The 14,383-nt window shown below is 43.5% G+C and overlaps 1 pseudogene; it reads right to left on the bottom strand.

The window, feature by feature from the left end:
• Window positions 1–3,509: 3,509 nt before the first annotated feature.
• On the bottom strand, window positions 3,510–4,436 carry LOC112551578 (annotated as a pseudogene).
• Between the last annotated feature and the right edge of the window lie 9,947 nt (window positions 4,437–14,383).

The following is a 14,383-nucleotide window of genomic DNA, read 5'->3' as shown; positions in this document are numbered from 1 at the left end:
TGCATTAGCAGGTGCATGACTAATAGAACAAAGGAGGTGATTCTCCCCCTCTGTGCGGCACTGGTCAGGCTGCAGTTGGAATACTGTGTCCAGTTTTGGGTGCCACACTTCAAGAGGGACGCAGAAAATCTGGAGAGGGTCCAGAGGAGGGCCACTCGAATGATTAATGGCCTTTGTGATAGACCCTATGGGGGGAGGTTGAGAGAGCTGAATCTCTTTAGCCTTCACAAGAGATGGCTGAGGGGAGATCTTGTGGCCACCTATAAATTTATTAGGGGAGGTCAACGGGAAATAGGGGAAGCATTGTTTACTAAGGCGCCCCAGGGAGTGACTAGGAATAACGGGTGTAAACTAGTTGAGAGTGGATTTAGGTTAGATATTAGGAAGAAATTTTTCACAGTAAGGGTGGCCAAGATCTGGAATGGGCTTCCAAGAGAGGTGGTGCTATCATCTAGCTTGGAGGTCTTCAAGAGGAGGCTAGATAGTCACCTGGCTGGGGTCATCTGACCTCGGTCCTCTTCCCTGCCAGGGGCAGGGGGTCGGACACGATGATCCATTGTGGTCCCTTCTGACTCTACAATCTATGAATCTATGAATGCCTGTACATTGGCTTCCAGGTCCTGGACCCTCAGAGGCCTTGGAGTATGTCATCATAAATAGGCAAAATCCAGATGTCCTTCAATATGGAGATGTGCCCAAAATTCCCTGGGACACATTTCTCTAAGTAGGGATAGCCAGGAAGGCACTTGGGCACTTAAGGGGTTCAATCCTGTGCAAAAATACCTGGGGTGAACAGGATTGGGTGCCCTCGAGCCTCAAGCGTACCTACACCCAAGGCTGATGGAGAGTGCACACAGCTGTGCACTTCCCATTTTTTCCCTCAACAGCATACATATGTTGGCCACTGAAAAGCAGAACTACTTGTTACTTTTCTGTTATGGCCACCAATTTTGGCCTATTTGTGGCATGGAAATGAGTGTGTATTTCTGCTTGCTTGGCCTTTCTTCTGTCATAATTTTTTTAAGGGAGAAAAGGCATTGTCCATTCCTATCCTTAGGGTCTGTGTTTCATTTTTTTTCCCCTTTTCTTCCCCTTAGCTCTTTTCTTAGCCCTGGCCTTATCTATTCACCTCTTAAGCTTCCAATGCCATGATGATCCTGTCATCACCTTGCAAAGTCATAATTACCCCTATCCCTTTTTCTTAGGTCTCATCCCAATCTTCCTAGGGCTCCACAGCATAATCCTCTCTATGCTTCTAATCCCTCAATTTGGATCCATCTCCAGTCATGTTAGGACCATTGGTATTCAAACCCAAAGAAGCCCAGCCAGCAGGTAGAGGCAAAGTCCACAACACCACCAGGCACTTGGTCAGATACAAGCCCCTGCCCAGCCTGATCCCTCCCATAAGGAAATTATTGAGGGGCCAGGTGACCCAGAGGAACAAATGGGAATAGTGATCCCCTGACAGGGAGACTATAAAACCACTCCTAATTCCTGTAGGACTTGTCTCCATTATAAAACTATAGTGTGTGCTTCTTGGACCCTTTCCTTGCATTGCCCCAGTCCTTGTCTCTGCCTTGTTTGGGCCTCCCAGTTCTGATATACCATCTTCCCTTACCATTCTGCTGTCTCAGCCCTCAGCCTGAAGACTCAGACTGCAATGGATAGCTAGAGTGACTCCAGCCTCCCTAAGGTATCTTGCTAAGTCAGTTCAATAATATCATTCCAGTCTCCCCCAAATGCCCTGCCTTGGCCATGAGTCTCAGTCCCTCTCTGTATCCCTAGATGCTATATTCCATTTTTGTTTTCTCCCCTCATTCTTCTATTCATTACATGCTTCACTCTTCTCACTTCATGGGCCCCACCCCCCACTTACCAATACAGTAAGGAGCACCTAAGAACCAGAACTTAATACAATATTTGAGCAAATCCACCTTCAGGGGACTCTATGTTCTCATCATGACATCATAGCAGACAACTGAGCTGTTCTCCCTGCTGTGTCTTTTCTTCTTCCCAAACCTAGGCACCTTGTTTTTTTCATGGAACATCCTTTCCTCATGAGCAGCAGGGAAAAATCATTTTCACAACTTCTTTCTTCAATAATAAAACAGAAGAACCCTTTACAGCCAAATTCAATTTCACCTCTGAAGCACCTAGGCTATAGTTGAGGCACCTAAGTTTCAGCATTCTAGCCAGGTTGCATATCAAAGGAAAAAAAACCAGTGGAAAGGTAGGGTAATATTAAATATAGGTAGGTGGTCCTCCTCCCTGCAACTTTATGTAACTAATCTTAAAACTAACCTGAAAGTGTGGTATAAAAGCTGACCAAATCAATTTGTCAGGAATTGAAGCAAGGTGGAATAGGAGTGCACACAGGTAACTTAGAGGTGAAATAGAATTTGATGCTAAGTGAGAAAAGATGGCTTAGAAGCTCCTCACAACAAATAGGTCAAAAGTATTCCATTTGCAGGCTTATGCTGCCACAGACTTCCTTCTTAGTTACTTTAAAGTCTGATTTCACCTGCTCCAGGAGAATTTGTCATGTGAGACCCACACATGATAACAGTTTCTACACTGTACAGGATTTTGCACGTATAAGTCCTCTAGGGGATTGTGGGGTCATGGGAGTGAGGCTGGTCACAGGAGTGATGAGTAGGACTAGAAAACAAAACAGCAATTTAGCAACTTAAGTCAATTATGTCCATGACTTGCATGGCTACATCACCTAATAGGTCACCTAGTACACATACAACTTGACCTCAGTTCCCTGTTTGATGCTGCAGCATGAGGGCCTCAGTCGATGTTTGGATGTATGCACAAGGCTCTTGTGAAAAGAAAGAGGAAAGCAATTTATCTCCAGGCCATTCATGGATGTGTCAGGCAAAGTGCAGCTGTCTTTATTTCTGATGGAAGGTGATTTGATAGCAGTGTATAAATATCTTCATCAACAGAAATTCTGTTGGTTAAATGCAATACTAATTCATAATTTCCATCAGATGCGATTCACAGTTTTCAACCCATATTGGAGCGGGTGCGGGGTGGGGAGGGAGGGGAATCCACATTTCTCATTTCATTCTTGAAGGACCTAGCCTCTAGACTACGGAGTATTTCAGGGAGTAGCTTTTTCTATCTGTCTTGTTGAATATGATGGTTCAGAAACATCAGGGATATGGTTTTCCCAACTCACTGCTCTCACCAAAAGACTGAAGACTCATTCTCACCCCAAAAAACAAAAACTGGAATAGAAAAAGTGAACGATTTTATACACTTTCAGCTATAGATTACTTCAGCAGCATTTATGGGTTTTTTTTCATGCATCTCTACTCCTATAGCACCTTCAGAAAAAGATTATATTGAAGATGCCCATGACAGTGCAAACATTCCTATCCTTAAGGGAGAACTTAATTGTGTATAGATTAAAAGGCTACTGCACCCTGTTATGTGCATCCAAATATGTTAATTATCTGTTACACTAGCATATGACATTATTTTCAAATGCTGAAATACTTTCACATGTCCTTCATTTTCCTCAGTATATTCCATAAAGCTGTCTTTACCTCCTTGTTTCTTAGGCTGTAGATGATAGGATTTAGCATGGGAGTTAAGATACTATACTGGACAGAGAGCAGTCTGTCAAGAATAACTGAAGAGGCGGGACTGGGTCTCAGATATCGAAACATACCAGCCCCATAATACAGAACAACCACGGTGAGGTGGGAGCTGCAGGCTTTACCCCTACCCTCCACAGAGTGTATCCTAAGGATTGTGGAAATGATACACATGTAAGAGACCAGGGTGTTGGAGAAGGAGATCAAACCTAAATTCACAGCTGAAATGAGAAATGTCATATTACTGATGAAGGTCTCTGTGCAGGACACTTCTAGTAGAGATGGGAGCTCACAGCTGAAATTGTTCACTTCATTGGGCCCACAGAAATGTAAATGTAACACAGGAGCAGTATTTGTCAACGCATGAAAGATACTGATCAGTCATGTACCACCCACTAGTCTGATGCGGACTTGCTTATTCATGGTACCCAAGTAATGCAGTGGGTCACAGATGGCAGCATATCGATCATAGGCCATTGCTGATAGCATGAAAATTTCTGCACAGGAAACCAAAAGAATTAAGTTCATCTGGGCAAGGCAGCCATTAAAAGAAATGGTTTTCTTATCTGTCAAGAAATTCTGTAGCATCTTTGGGACAGTGACTGAAGAGTAGATGATGTCAAGAAAGGATAAATGGAATAGGAGAAAATACATGGGTGTGTGAAGGTGAGGACCAGATCTTATCACCACCATGATCATGCCATTCCCCACCACAGTTAGTAGGTATATCAGTAGAAACAACACAAAAAGGAAAGGCTGGAGCTGTGGGTCACTGGAAACACCTGCCAGAACAAAGTAGCTGACATCCGTTTGGTTCCCCATGGCCATTTGTTCACCAAATCTTGGACCTAGAAGCAGATATGAATAAATAAAATAAAGCAATTACGATAAAGAAAGTGTACTTCTCCACTTATGAGTCAGGACAACTCCTATATAAAGAACTTTTTCATTCTGTCTAAACTTCCATGTTACCATATATATTTTTAATGAAAAAAAGTTTTGGGGTTTTTTGGATGAAGAAACTATCCCTATTGAAAAGAGAATAGCTTTCTTAAGTCTTTGAATGTATTCATGTCTGGTTTATTTCCTAAGCTTCTTTGCATTATATAAAATCCATCCCCTACTTTCTTCCTTATGATAGCAGGAGAAAGAGCGTAAAGAAATCTCATACCTTCTTAATGAGATAACTATGTAACTGGAAAGGGAGAAAAGGAGATAGACTGAGGGTTGGAGAGAAGGAAAGATTATTTAGTTTCCTCTGTGTTTCTTGGGGCTAGAAGCAACATGTCACTAAAAAAATGAAGTGTTGATAAAGATGATGTTAATTATGGCAACAATATCCTAAACTAAAATACTTGTAGTATTTCACAGAAAACATCTTCATAGTATCTAAGCATTAACTATTTCAATCTATAAATTACATAGCATCCTAGACCTTTAAGTTGTCAGTTTTTCATTAATATGGGTACTGCAAACAAATGAAATATTTTTATCCACCATAGTAACACGGCATAAAAAAAACCTCAACCCCGGTTTTCACAAACACTTCTTGTATTAAGACAACTTGTAATGACTTGCACTTTCCCTCAAGCACATTTCCTGACACAGCTGCCTCTTGAAACAGTTGGTTTTGCATTGGAATACCTGAAGGAGTTGTATTAAACCTGCAATTTATATAAGAATTGCTTATATCCCTAAATGTAGCCACATAAGTGGACTTTTGATATTCATGCAGATTTGAGATAATATTTCTCCTTGAGGGCTAGATAGTGATATTACTACCTGGGCTATCCTAAATAGCTTTTGCTGACAGCACATTCAGAGAACACATCAAAGAAACTATTTGGTATTTCAGGAGGAAGGTTTTGACACCCGGCAGCCCAATATCCAAATCATTAGACCTCTGGTAGAGGGGAGAGAGGGATAAATTTCTTGTCTTTGTCATGTAGGAAGGATTTTAACCAAGCACCCTCCTCTTGAAGCTGGTCTATATGGCAGCCAACAAGGAAAAATGTGTGGTGCCAGGATGAGAGGGAGCATGAAGGAAGATGGATCACTGAGAATGACACAGCTCCAAAAGAGAAAAAGGCCTGTGTTTCCACTTCTATTCCTCTCACCCAGTGAGTCAAAACCTGAAAGTCATGGGCAGCACATTTTTAGAGACAGACATTTAACTCTGAAAGGCTTTTTTTCTGCTGGTTTTGACAGAGCAAGAACCTACTCACCTTCACTGATTGTCTTTCTTCTTTCTCTTCTTTTGAGAATCAGAATGGCAGGTTTATTTTACCCTTTTGGCTCCCTTATTTTCAAGTTGAGATAGGGCAAAGTGCTGGACTTTGTGGAAGCAATATTCTGCGTATCTGTGATTTTTTTTTTTAACTGATCAGTCTCTGCTGCTTTCAGAACTGATATGAATCTGCTAGAGGCAAGATTTTTTGCAATGTCTTAAAGTAGACCTACTGGATAGTATGGAAAGGTTTTGAACAATATTTTGTGCATCAAGGAATGGTCCACTTTAGTCCAATACTTCTCTGACCTGTTTATGTAGTCCAATCATAGATTTAACAACAACAACAATGAAAAAGACTTGTCTCTCAGACATGGACCCTCACAGCTATAAAAGACTCCAGTACTATTTCATGATCCTCCTGGATGCCAAAGATACTTGTTTCTTAGCTAAACTAAGGTCTACCTATTCCAGTGTTGGCCACACACAAGGGTTCCTTTTTCACAAAGGAATCGTTTAAAACAGTGTGGTGACACTCACTGTACATCGCAGTAGAGAGGAGGCACTTTAACATCCTATGAACTGACAGAGCCTGGATATAGATCAAAGAGTGGAATTTCCAGGAAAGAGAACCTTGGAGATATAGTGTGAGACATGGGGGACAAAAAATAGAATGGTCTGGTACAGTAAAAAAGGGATCTGCTGGATGTTCCAAAAAAGTTCTGATTAGAAGAAGTGCACTCTTTGCCCTGCATAAAAATTTAAATTATGGGATACATGAAGAAGCCATATTCAAGAGCAGAGTTTTCAGCCACAAATAAATAAATAAATAAATAAAAATAATATTTGAGAGGAAGTCCAGGGCACATCCATTTCCTTTTTGAGTGTAAGAATATGGGGAATTATTAAACAAACCAAGTTTGATGCTTCTTTTCAAAGATTGTTGTGCCCTCCACTGTCTAACTGTATGGAAGAAGCTGGAGATACTGAATTCCCTGTGACTGCATTTACAGTGTGATTTGAAAATGAATATAATATATTACATAGAAATACAAAAGAAGAAACTCACCAACAGTGGAAACAAGATTCAGGAAATATAAGATGTTAATGCTTCCTGCTTCATTCTTCCCTTCTATAGGACTGACAGTGAGTACATGCACTTCCCATCTGAATTATTTTAAAATAGGGTAGCTGACTGTTGCTTTCCTGAATAAGAACATCTTATACCTTATGGGTGAGAGACATCCAGGGCAGAAATGAATCTGATGTACTTGCATCAGTTCTATATCATCTGCTGGATTATTTGTTTTAATCTGATGCCCAGATGGCCAATTAGTTGTTAAGAAATAACATTTGTTCCTTTTGGGACCTGGTGTTGAGGTGATCTTCCCTGTCTATGTGTCATATTCAAATCAAGGAAAGTGTTCCAAGGAGGTGTGATTGGAGAGCTACCCACAGCCCAGCATGGCTGGGGAATAAAGAACTGTCCCAGCATCTCCAGGGAATTTCCAGAACTGGGGTTTTCTCTTCTCTTAACAGCTTTGGCCTGTGGTATGCATGCATGCCGTATGGCACCACAAAGTACTGTGATGAGTCGTTCTGTGTCTGCACCCTGCACACTGTCTCTTAGACAAGATGCAGTATAATCACCTTTGGGTTGTGCTACACACCCCAGCACTGGACCAAAAATGTCTGATTTGAGATGCTTGCAATTTCAGCATCTTTAGAATAATTGTATTAGTATGCCATGAATTATTTACTTTGATGGGCTGATTTCTGCCTGGCAAGACCGCTTCCCATTTTTGTCAGACTCCCATTGCCAGTAATCAGTATCAATAATTCCAGAAGGAATTTTTGTGGACCAGCCCTGGTTAATAATCTTAGAGCTTAGCATCATGAATATACCTCTTCATGTCACCTCATGTAAAAACTGTGTAGATATTAGCTATTGTATCTTAGTACTTTGGCGCTTTTGCCATTCCAGTCCAAATTGGTCATGTGGCATCTGATCTAGTTCTGGGATATTAGGCACTTATGATGCTTATACAAACAAGACTTGTGAAAAGTTATTCAGAGAGTCAGGATGTGCCTCATGTGAACTAGTGGCAAAGAGGGAAGTGCTCCTGAACTCCTGGCCCATTCCAAAGCTTCATCTCCTGACTCAAGCTATGCATTCAGCACCTCCATTCCCTTGATATCCAGAGCAATTAAAACTGCTTCTTATGGGTGACATTCTCATGCACCTTCTGTAGAACAGAAAAAAGACTCAAACATTCATTCAGGGAACAGGAAACCTGAGTTCTGTTTTCTCATTTTTCTTAATGAGGACATATCCTTAGCTCCCAGTCATTGGAGACTGACCTTTCCATTTTGCTTTGTAATAGATTATGTAGGTGGCCCTCTTCATCGTTTCTGTAAAGCAGCTTAGCTACCTTGCAGGGAAAGATGTAAGAGTCAGGGTCAGAACAGCAGCAAGGAAAAAGAAGCCTGAGTCTCTGACCACTTGCCTTTAAACCACAGCTGAAGGTGCTCCTTAGAGCAACAACACTGAAAGGATAGGCCTGGTTATTTTATCAATGCCCAGACTCATTTATCTATTGTAATTAAATAGGCCCTGGATAAGAACATATATCTTATATCATATATCCTTGTGAGCGGGACTGACCCAATGACTACTTACTCCAAGCTGAGTGGCATAACACTGGGCTACACAGACTTCATCCATGCCATGTGATTTTTCCAGCCCATGACTTATATTCTTTGCAGTAAATGCCTCAGACTCAGTGACAGGACTAGAAAAGTGCTCCACCACCTTAGCCAATAGTCTGGTGGTAACAGTTCTCTGGTCAGAGAAGGGGTTTAATATGCTTCAGGTTGGAAAGAGCCTAGAAATCAGGGATTCCACTTCCTGGGTGACAGGATATGTCTCTCCCTCTTTCTTCCTTAATATTAGTTGTAGTTTAGGCACTTGAATAACCTGGCCCCAAGCCTAAAAGGCAGTTCAAATAGGTCTTCTCTTCAGGATTTCCTATTAGCTATTTTAGGTGTCCAAGTCAGTGTCTGGGTCTTGCAAACCCTGTTTTTTTGGATCTTAAGGGAAAATCCTTTTTCACTCTACCCACTCAAGTGGCACCCAGAGGCATAACTTCCATCTACGCACAACTCATGCACTCCTACTCCATGTACATTATGGATGTGTAGTTGCCCACACAAGTACTGGGCATATAAAGTAGGCTGATGTCTGGCTGGGCAGATCTGTGGCTGTGCACACACACAACTGAACAAAAGTCTTCAAACTGTAGCCCTGAATAAGTTGGGGGTAGGAGGAGTGTCCTTCCTTGATGCTGTCTAACTTGTGTCCTGGAAATTAGGGAACTCTGAGCCAAAGTTAGGGAGATGAAGCATTCCCTGGATGGCAGGGGATGTAAACAGTTAGTCTATTGCTTTTGGGGCAAGTGCCTTAACCACTAGGTTCTTGGGCTAAAACATGAGACAACACTCCTTGTCACCTGCAATCGAACATTCACTAGGCAAAATTTCTTATTAGGTACAGTTTAATGACTTTTACACTCCCAGGGAACATGCCTCTGCTCTTTTTTACCTACCCTTCCTGAGCATAGCCTATAGTGCATGGTAAGAGGTTACGTGGGTGTCTTTGTTAACTTGTACTGAAAAAATACCATGAGAAGGGGTATACATACCATGGGAAGGGATCCAGGGGGACCACAAGTACTACATCTTTCAAAGCAGGAAAGCATTACTGTCAGCAGAGTGATTGTAGTGTGAGACCAGAAAGATTGAGGCCACAAGCCTAGAACCCATGAGGGGTGCGATTGAATCCAAGGGACAAAAAGTCCATGAGTGATAAGACTGGGGCAGAGGGGACTAGAGCCTATGCAGTAGGTTCTAGTCCCCTCCTAGGTGGGGGGAAAGAACCCAGGTGTCCAAGACTGGGGCTGAAGGGCCCAGAGCACATGAGAGGTGAGACTGGAGCTGATGGTCCCAGATCCTAGGAAGGGCGAGGGTGGGGTCTGAGACTCTGGGCCATTATACTCTGACTGGTCCCCTCCACACAAGGTCTCCTCTCCAAGGTCCCTAAAGTCAGTGGACCTCAGCCCAGGCAAATACCTAAGACCTGACACAAAACCTCCGTGCCCTCTAGGGGCAGCCTCTCTATCAGACTATAACACCAAGGCATGGCAGGAAAGACAACAGGATGGAAGCCTGAGAAGCCAGAAGAGGTGAACAAGATGAGGTCTGCTGACTGCCAGTGGGGGTGACTTCACTTCCCTGCACTACAACCTGTTAAACCATACCGAAGACAGTTTCTACCTATTACATGAAACAGTGGGATATCAAGGTCTCCTGGTTCAAAGACGTGTTATAGATTCTATTTAATAACTATTATATGACTGCTAGGCTAGAGAGACACTCTCTTGAATCTTGCAAAATGAATATTTTAAATCAAGACAGTTAAGAGGAATGACAGGGTTCCTACCCTTGAGCAGCCTATAATCTGATAATGAAGACATTCTTGTGAGGGAGTGTCTTCTCTAGCAAAGGCAAAAAATAAAATTCATGCCTCACACTTCTAAGAAAATGATCTAGTCTAGTCTGCTCAAGTAAGACCAGGGTTGGCCAACCTCTGACACAAGCAGCCTCTGTGTGTACCACATGGCATTCTGAATTGGAAACAGGCAGTGCAGTGGCAAATAAGTCAGAAAGCAGAGATCACAACAACAGATTCTGCAGGGATCCAGAAGTAGAGCAGAAGATTGGTCAGGAACCATAGAGAAGGAAGGACAAAGAAGAACTGCAGACTGGTCAGATGAAAAGGATGAGATTGACACTCAGGGAAGGGTGAAGTGCTCATTTCTGGCATTTCTGGTGTACAGGTTGCCCCACATGTTAGAAAGTCTAAAAATCCTGGGATATCAATTTTGATATGTTGCCATTTATTTATTTTAAGGGGGGTTGAATAAAGGGCGTTAAGAACTCCCCCCCCCCCCCCCAAAAAAAAAGGCAGTATCTGACACTATAGATGTGTTAGAGCACTGCTTCTCTTGCTGTGAGTTGAAGCTACTTTAAGAAAACCCCTCTAGGAACACAAGTTGATGAAATTGCTGATACCTTCCAATTTTCTGGGTGGAATAACAGGATAGAGATAACTTCTTTGGCTGGGAAAGAAGCAGCTCTGCTGCTGTTCTAACTGAGCTAGTTCCGGTTACTTTGAAAGCTCTGAGTAAGAACAGGGTTGAACAAAGAATCATTTGTTTGTGACTGGAAAACAGAGAAGGGAAAGGAGGAGAAAGCAGAGGGCCAAGACTGCTGAAGGAGGAGATATTTACAACTTAAGTAGAGTGGAAATAAAGAGATCCTTGAAGGGGCAGTAGCAGATTCCTGAGACCACCAAATCATCTGCAAAGCTGCATGAATGCAGTAGTACAGGCAGAGATGGATAAATCTAGAGCAGCATTTCCCAACATGTGTGCCACGGCACACTGGTGTGCCATTAGACATTACCAGGTGTACCACTGGATCTTGGGGTGGTATGGCTCCCAGCGGGGTGTGACTCCAATCAGTGCCGCGACTGCCGGCTTGCACCACCACCACTCTGTGTGCAACCCTCCTCCCTGCTCCACATTTGGCCGGTGTGCTGTAGGATGGGAGAGGCCATGTACGTGTGCCATGGGATGAAAATGCCTGGGAAATGCTAATCTTGAGAGAGGGACTAGATATTTAGTTTAGATAACTAGAGGCTGCATCACCTAACATCTCTGACAATGGGATATGTGGCACCCTGGCTACAGTGTTTGACCTTGAGTACCTCACTGTGGAGAGTTTTGTGACAGTGCAGGGTGTGGTGACTCTGCAGTGTGGTTGAGCCAAAGGATTATTGTCACTGTGAGCACATTCTTGAAGGTGTATGATATCATGTACAAGAGTAGTAGATATTAGATATGGCTATTACTGGAATGTCTGCCTGCTATAGTGACTAGTGAGTGCACCATCCTAAGTGCGCTATTCTTTTAAAATGTTGAAACCATTAATGTCATAGATTTCATAGACATTTGGGCTTGAAAGGACCCCAAAGGATCATTGAGTCCAGCACCCTCCCCCAGGGGAAGGAAGTCAGCAGGGATCATAGGATCCCAGCAAGATAAACATCCAAATGTGTCTTGAAGGCATTCAAAGTGGGTGCTTGAACCACCTCCGGTGGCAGTCTATTCCAAACCTTGGGGGCTTGGACAGAAAAGAAGTTCTTCCTTATGTCCAGCATGAATCGGTCGCGGCAGAGTTTGTGACCGTTTGATCTTGTCATCTCTTCGGGTGCTCTGGTGAACCAACATTCCCCCAGATCCTTGTGAACACCCCTGATAAACATGTAGGTGGCCACCAGATCGCCCCTGAGCCTGCGCTTTTCCAGGCTGAAGAGTCCCATGGCTCTCAGCCTCTCATCATAAGGTCTGTTTTCCTGACCTCTAATCATGTGTGTGGCTCTCCTCTGGACTCTGTCAAGTTTCTCCACATCCCTTTTGAATTGTGGGGCCCAAAACTGGATGCAGTACTCCAGCTGCGACCTTACCAAGGCCGAGTACAAGGGGAGAATGATGTCCCGGGATTTGCTTGAGAAACATCTATGGATGCAACCCAGCATTTTGCTCACTTTCCTAGCCACAGCATCACATTGAAGGCTCATGTTCATCTTGTGGTCAATCAGGACCCCCAAGTCCCTTTCATCTGTAGTTCTGACCAGCGTAGCACTGCCGAGCCTATAAGCATGCTGCAGGTTTTTCCTCCCAAGGTGGAGAACCTTGCATTTTTCAGTGTTAAACACCATCCACCCATTCCATGAGCCTGTCAGGATCTGCCTGGATCACCCTCCTGTCCTCAGGTGTGAATGCTTTACCTCAGAGTTTGGTATCATCAGCGAACTTGGCCAGCCCACTGCTAACACCAATGTCTACATAATTGATGAAGATGTTAAAGAGTATAGGCCCTACAATAGAGCCTTGAGAGATCCCACTGGTGACCACACACCATGACAATTGACTTCCGTCAACCACCACCCTCTGGGTCCTGCCGCAGAGCCATTTCCCCAGCCAGCAGATCGTGGTGAGGACGAGGCCGCAGTTAGCCAGTTTTGCCAAGAGGTGATCATGGGATACCAGATCAAAGACTTATTTAAAGTCAAGCTATACGACATCAATCTCTTCCCCCTTGTCCAGATGATAGGCCACCTGGTTGTAAAAGGAAATGAGATTGGTCAAGCAAGACCTACCCACAACAAACCCATGCTGGGTATCCCTCAGGATATTTTTGTCAGCTAGCGGTAATAAGCATTGTCCATACAGGGAGGGACATAGTAACTGAATTTACTAATGAAGGAATACCTTGTGTTGCTGTGTATAGATACATCTTTATTCAGCCCCTGTGTTTCCATTCATGAATGCATTGTGATACAGGATTTGATGACATATTTTGTTTTGTTTTTTGTTTTGTTTTTATTTGTTTGTTTTTTTTCAAGATCAGATGTGCCAGAGATGTCCTTATTGAGTTGATCCTCTTCATTGGGAGGAACACAGGTCACTAGGCCTGTGTGAGTAGGCAGCTATTCGATCCGGCTTTGGATCTGGCTGCTTCAGGGATCTGACCAGGAGCTCCAGATTGTTTTCCTGCTTTGATCTGGCCGAAGTGGCTCCGAAGCTTTTGAGCCACCTGAGAGATCCGGCCATAGGGTATAATGGGGAATCAATGAAATATCTATACCTTTGTTGTTTTTTTGTCTTCTTTGGATGGAGCATGCAGGGGAGGTAGCCTCTGAAAAGAGCATGAAGCCTGCCAAGTTTCAAGGTGATAGGTGCAGGGGCTTGGGGGAAAAGGCACCCCAAATTCTTGAAAGCAAAACTCATGTCATGTTTATGTATTAAGCCACAGTGGGGTCAGAGCTGCAGGAATGGTGGCCCCTGCTGAGGCCACAAAGTCTTCCAAGTTTCAAGGAGATTAGCCAGAGCAGGCAGGGACCAAACACCAGCACACATTGTTCACCACAGCTTTATTCAGAATGGAGACAACTTCAGGCAAAGGTCCCTCACAGACACACAGCCCATGAACCAGGGGACCTGCCCTGAACATTAGTTTGTTCACATTTTATACACCTTGGTTCATATTCATTAACACCCACTCCGCCCTCGTCCCTCCTTTGGTTCCAACTATTTCTCTTTCCATCTCAAGTTCCACCTCTGTTTATTTTGTGCTTCATTAACATTGTATTGCCTATGCATTTCATTCATTTACATGCCTCTTTGCTAGGAAGCCATGCCTAAGTCTTTGACCCTAGATTCATAGATTCATAGATTCATAGCGGTTAGGGTCGGAAGGGACCTCAATAGATCATCAAGTCCAACCCCCTGCATAGGCAGGGAAGAGGGCTGGGTCTAGATGACCTCATCTAGATGCTTATCTAACCTCCTCTTGAAGACCCCCAGGGTTGGGGAGAGCACCACCTCCCTTGGGAGCCCATCCCAGACCTTGGCCACTCGAACTG

This window comes from Alligator sinensis, unplaced genomic scaffold, assembly GCF_000455745.1.
Source record: "Alligator sinensis unplaced genomic scaffold, ASM45574v1 scaffold174_1, whole genome shotgun sequence".
Lineage (NCBI taxonomy): Eukaryota > Metazoa > Chordata > Crocodylia > Alligatoridae > Alligator > Alligator sinensis.
The sequence above is the reverse complement of the archived record's forward strand: the minus strand, read 5'-3'. Positions and strand labels throughout refer to the sequence as shown.